The sequence below is a fragment of the Lampris incognitus genome, chromosome 5 (assembly GCF_029633865.1).
Source record: "Lampris incognitus isolate fLamInc1 chromosome 5, fLamInc1.hap2, whole genome shotgun sequence".
NCBI lineage: Eukaryota > Metazoa > Chordata > Actinopteri > Lampriformes > Lampridae > Lampris > Lampris incognitus.
This window is the reverse complement of record NC_079215.1, coordinates 69707054-69713053: the sequence shown is the minus strand read 5'-3', so window position 1 is coordinate 69713053 and position 6000 is coordinate 69707054.

Sequence of the window (6000 nt, the reverse complement as noted above, 5' to 3'; positions counted from 1 at the left end):
TCAGACTAAGCTAAACTAAACTCAGACTAAACTGAGCTAAACTCTGATTATGCTAACTAAACCCAGACTAAGCTAAGCTAAACCCAGACTAAGATAACCTAAACTCGGACTAGGCTAAACTTCGGACTAAGCTAACTAAAAACTAAATTTAGACCAGCCTAGCATCAGAATGAGATGGAGTGTGGAGCTGTTAAGGTTGGACAGTAAGCAACCGACCACCTCAGCCCATAACGAGAGTCGATTGGGTTTCACTTGAGATTTGAAGAAAGGACAGAAGCAGACTCGGGTTTAACCAGGGTTTGTGTTGGGCAGTGGGGAGGTGCTGACACGACAGACTCCCCGGAGCTCAAACAACACTCACCTCACCAACACAAGAGACACAGTTCAGCAGAGAGGATGTTATGCAGGGTTACACATTCAACACTGAATCCGTTGACAACAGCTTTCACACAACAGCCTTTCATGCTGCGTGGCTGGAGGAGTCTCTAAACGGAGATGGCAGATGCGGTGTGTGTTTGTGTGACTGTGGAGATGCTGTGTGTGTTTGTGTGACTGTAGAGATGCGGTTTGTGTGACTGTGGAGATGCTGTGTGTGTTTGTGTGAATGTGGAGATGCTGTGTGTGTTTGTGTGACTGTGGAGATGCTGTGTGTGTTTGTGTGACTGTGGAGATGCTGTGTGTGTTTGTGTGAATGTGAGATGCTGTGTGTGTTTGTGTGAATGTGAGATGCTGTGTGTGTTTGTGTGAATGTGGAGATGCTGTGTGTGTTGTGTGAATGTGGAGGTGCGTGTGTGTTTGTGTGACTGTGGAGATGCTGTGTGTGTTTGTGTGACTGTGGAGATGCTGTGTGTGTTTGTGTGACTGTGGAGATGCTGTGTGTGTTTTGTGTGAATGTGGAGATGCTGTGTGTGTTTGTGTGAATGTGGAGATGCGGTGTGTGTTTGTGTGAATGTGGAGATGCTGTGTGTGTTTGTGTGACTGTGGAGATGCTGTGTGTGTTTGGTTTGACTGTGGAGATGCTGTGTGTGTTTGTGTGACTGTGGAGATGCGGTTTGTGTGACTGTGGAGATGCTGTGTGTGTTTGTGTGACTGTGGAGATGCTGTATGTGTTTGTGTGACTGGAGATGCTGTGTGTGTTTGTGTGACTGTGGAGATGCTGTGTGTGTTTGTGTGACTGTGGAGATGTGGTGTGTGTTTGTGTGACTGTGGAGATGCTGTGTGTGTTTGTGTGAATGTGGAGATGCTGTGTGTGTTTGTGTGACTGTGGAGATGTGGTGTGTGTTTGTGTGACTGTGGAGATGCTGTGTGTGTTTGTGTGACTGTGGAGATGCTGTGTGTGTTGGTGTGAATGCGGAGATGCTGTGTGTGTTTGTGTGACTGTGGAGATGCTGTGTGTGTTTGTGTGACTGTGGAGATGTGGTGTGTGTTTGTGTGACTGTGGAGATGCTGTGTGTGTTTGTGTGACTGTGGAGATGCTGTGTGTGTTTGTGTGACTGTGGAGATGCTGTGTGTGTTTGTGTGACTGTGGAGATGTGGTATGTGTATGTGTGACTGTGGAGATGCTGTGTGTGTTTGTGTGACTGTGGAGATGCTGTGTGTGTTTGTGTGAATGTGGAGATGCTGTGTGTGTTTGTGTGAATGTGGAGATGCTGTGTGTGTTTGTGTGACTGTGGAGATGCTGTGTGTGTTTGTGTGACTGTGGAGATGCTGTGTGTGTTTTGTGTGAATGTGGAGATGCTGTGTGTGTTTGTGTGAATGTGGAGATGCGGTGTGTGTTTGTGTGAATGTGGAGATGCTGTGTGTGTTTGTGTGACTGTGGAGATGCTGTGTGTGTTTGTGTGACTGTGGAGATGCTGTGTGTGTTTGTGTGACTGTGGAGATGCGGTTTGTGTGACTGTGGAGATGCTGTGTGTGTTTGTGTGACTGTGGAGATGCTGTATGTGTTTGTGTGACTGGAGATGCTGTGTGTGTTTGTGTAACTGTGGAGATGCTGTGTGTGTTTGTGTGACTGTGGAGATGCTGTGTGTGTTTGTGTGACTGTGGAGATGCTGTGTGTGTTTGTGTGAATGTGGAGATGCTGTGTGTGTTTGTGTGACTGTGGAGATGCTGTGTGTGTTTGTGTGAATGTGGAGATGCTGTGTGTGTTTGTGTGACTGTGGAGATGCTGTGTGTGTTTGTGTGACTGTGGAGATGCTGTGTGTGTTTGTGTGAATGTGGAGATGCTGTGTGTGTTTGTGTGAATGTTGAGATGCTGTGTGTGTTTGTGTGACTGTGGAGATGCTGTGTGTGTTTGTGTGAATGTGGAGATGCTGTGACTGTGGAGATGCTGTGTGTGTTTGTGTGACTGTGGAGATGCTGTGTGTGTTTGTGTGACTGTGGAGATGCTGTGTGTGTTTGTGTGACTGTGGAGATGTGGTATGTGTTTGTGTGACTGTGGAGATGCTGTGTGTGTTTGTGTGACTGTGGAGATGCTGTGTGTGTTTGTGTGAATGTGGAGATGCTGTGTGTGTTTGTGTGAATGTGGAGATGCTGTGTGTGTTTGTGTGACTGTGGAGATGCTGTGTGTGTTTGTGTGACTGTGGAGATGCTGTGTGTGTTTTGTGTGAATGTGGAGATGCTGTGTGTGTTTGTGTGACTGTGGAGATGCTGTGTGTGTTGGTGTGAATGTGGAGATGCTGTGTGTGTTTGTGTGACTGTGGAGATGCTGTGTGTGTTTTGTGTGAATGTGGAGATGCTGTGTGTGTTTTGTGTGAATGTGGAGATGCTGTGTGTGTTTGTGTGACTGTGGAGATGCTGTGTGTGTTTGTGTGACTGTGGAGATGCTGTGTGTGTTTGTGTGACTGTGGAGATGCTGTGTGTGTTTGTGTGACTGTGGAGATGCTGTGTGTGTTTGTGTGACTGTGGAGATGCTGTGTGTGTTTGTGTGACTGTGGAGATGCTGTGTGTGTTTGTGTGACTGTGGAGATGTGGTGTGTGTTTGTGTGACTGTGGAGATGCTGTGTGTGTTTGTGTGACTGTGGAGATGCTGTGTGTGTTTGTGTGAATGTGGAGATGTGGTGTGTGTTTGTGTGACTGTGGAGATGCTGTGTGTGTTTGTGTGACTGTGGAGATGCTGTGTGTGTTTGTGTGACTGTGGAGATGTGGTGTGTGTTTGTGTGACTGTGGAGATGCTGTGTGTGTTTGTGTGACTGTGGAGATGCTGTGTGTATCCGTGGCTTCTGCTTGTCATGGAACATGTTTAGCTCATTGCTCTCTGTTATCTGAACCCAAACACAGAGACAGGAAATGACCTCAGCCCTCTGGGACTGGGTGAGGGTCCCACAACCTTCCTGTACAGCTGGAAGAAAGCTCCATGCTGCCCCCTTCTGGGTGGCTTTTGGTAGACCAGGTCTGGATTACGGTTGTGGTTCTGGGTCTGTGTCCTGGTCCGTCTTTACGTTGTGGTTTTGATGGGCTGCCTGGTGGATTCAGATCAGTAAAGAACCTCTGTTTGAAAGTGAGACTGTGTGTGTGTGTGTGTGTGTGTGTGTGTGTGTGTGTGTGTGTGTGTGTGGTTGGGAGGGCCCTGTGATGGCCTGGCGGCCTGTCCAGGGTGTCTCCCAGTCTGCTGCCCCCTGACTGCTGGAAAAGGCTCCAGCATCCCCTTGACCCTGAGAGCAGGATAAGTGGTTAAGACAATGGATGGATGGATGGATGGATGGAAATATATATATATATATATACTATATATATATATATATATATATATATATACACGCACACATAAGAAATCAATCGTATGTAGCGCTTTTCTAGTACTCAAAGTCGCTTTACAATAAATGGAGTGAAACAAGAGGGCAGATGAACATAACACAGACATACAGCGGTGGCTGGGAAGGGAGGGCAGACCTACAGGGGTGGATGTGAAGGGAGGGCAGACCTACAGGGGTGGATGTGAAGGGAGGGCAGACCTACAGGGGTGGATGTGAAGGGAGGGCAGACCTACAGGGGTGGCTGGGAAGGGGGGCTATGAGAGGGAGAAGCGGCAGCCACACGCGACACCAGCAGTACTCTCCCACTTGGACGGATATAAAGGGAAAGAAAAACAAACATCATAAATCACAGATGCAGGTCGAGCGCTCAGTCCCCAGCCTGCCCCAGACCAGGGGTGGATGAGCGGACGGGGGGGCACGAGAAGGCAATGGAGAAAAGGTGTGTCTTGAGATGGGATTGGAAGAGTGGGAGGGATTCTGAGTCTCTAATGATTTGGGGGAGTGAGTTCCAGAGCCTGGGAGCTGCTCTGAAGAAGGCTCGGTCACCAAAGCCGCGGAGGTTGGACCTGGGGGTAGAGAGAAGGGAGGCTGAGGTGGATCTGAGGGACCGAGAGGGTTGGTAGGGGGAGAGGAGATCGGTGAGGTATGGGGGAGCCAGTTTGTGAAGGGCTTTATAAGTAAGAACCAGGAGTTTGTAATTGATTCGGTGGGAGATGGGTAGCCAGTGGAGGTCTTTTAGGACCGGGGTGATGTGGTGCCAGGATTTGGTGAAAGTTAAAAGTCGGGCGGATGCGTTCTGGACCAGTTGGAGTCTCTTGATAGAGCTAGCACTGATGCCATAGAGGAGTGAGTTGCAGTAATCAAGGCGGGAGGAGATGAAGGCATGGATCAGTATCTCAGCAGCAGGGCGTGTGAGAGAGGATCTTATTTCTGTAGTGTTGCGAAGGTGGTAGAAAGAGGATTTGGCGGATATGTGGCTCGAGGGTGAGGGTGGGATCAAGGATTACACCAAGGTTGCGTGCCTGGGGGGAAGGGGAGACAGTATTGCCATCGATGGTGAGTGCAAGGTTGTTGATTTGGCTGAGGGTGGACTTGGAGCCAATGAAGAGGAGTTCAGTTTTGTCACTGTTGAGTTTGAGGAGGTTTTGCTGTATCCAGACTTTAACTGCAGACAGACAGGAGTCGGTGTGAGAGAGGGGTGTATTGTGAGGGGATTTGGTGCTGAGGTACACTACCGTTCAAAAGTTTGGGATCACCCAAACAATTTTGTGTTTTCCATGAAAAGTCACACTTATTCACCACCATATGTTGTGAAATGAATAGAAAATAGAGTCAAGACATTGACAAGGTTAGAAATAATGATTTGTATTTGAAATAAGATTTTTTTTACATCAAACTTTGCTTTCGTCAAAGAATCCTCCATTTGCAGCAATTACAGCATTGCAGACCTTTGGCATTCTAGCTGTTAATTTGTTGAGGTAATCTGGAGAAATTGCACCCCACGCTTCCAGAAGCAGCTCCCACAAGTTGGATTGGTTGGATGGGCACTTCTTTGAGCAGACTGAGTTTCTGGAGCATCACATTTGTGGGGTCAATTAAACGCTCAAAATGGCCAGAAAAAGAGAACTTTCATCTGAAACTCGACAGTCTATTCTTGTTCTTAGAAATGAAGGCTATTCCATGCGAGAAATTGCTAAGAAATTGAAGATTTCCTACACCGGTGTGTACTACTCCCTTCAGAGGACAGCACAAACAGGCTCTAACCAGAGTAGAAAAAGAAGTGGGAGGCCGCGTTGCACAACTGAGCAAGAAGATAAGTACATTAGAGTCTCTAGTTTGAGAAACAGACGCCTCACAGGTCCCCAACTGGCATCTTCATTAAATAGTACCTGTTAGAGCCTGTTTGTGCTGTCCTCTGAAGGGAGTAGTACACACCGGTGTAGGAAATCTTCAATTTCTTAGCAATTTCTCGCATGGAATAGCCTTCATTTCTAAGAACAAGAATAGACTGTCGAGTTTCAGATGAAAGTTCTCTTTTTCTGGCCATTTTGAGCGTTTAATTGACCCCACAAATGTGATGCTCCAGAAACTCAATCTGCTCAAAGAAGTGCCCATCCAACCAATCCAACTTGTGGGAGCTGCTTCTGGAAGCGTGGGGTGCAATTTCTCCAGATTACCTCAACAAATTAACAGCTAGAATGCCAAAGGTCTGCAATGCTGTAATTGCTGCAAATGGAGGATTCTTTGA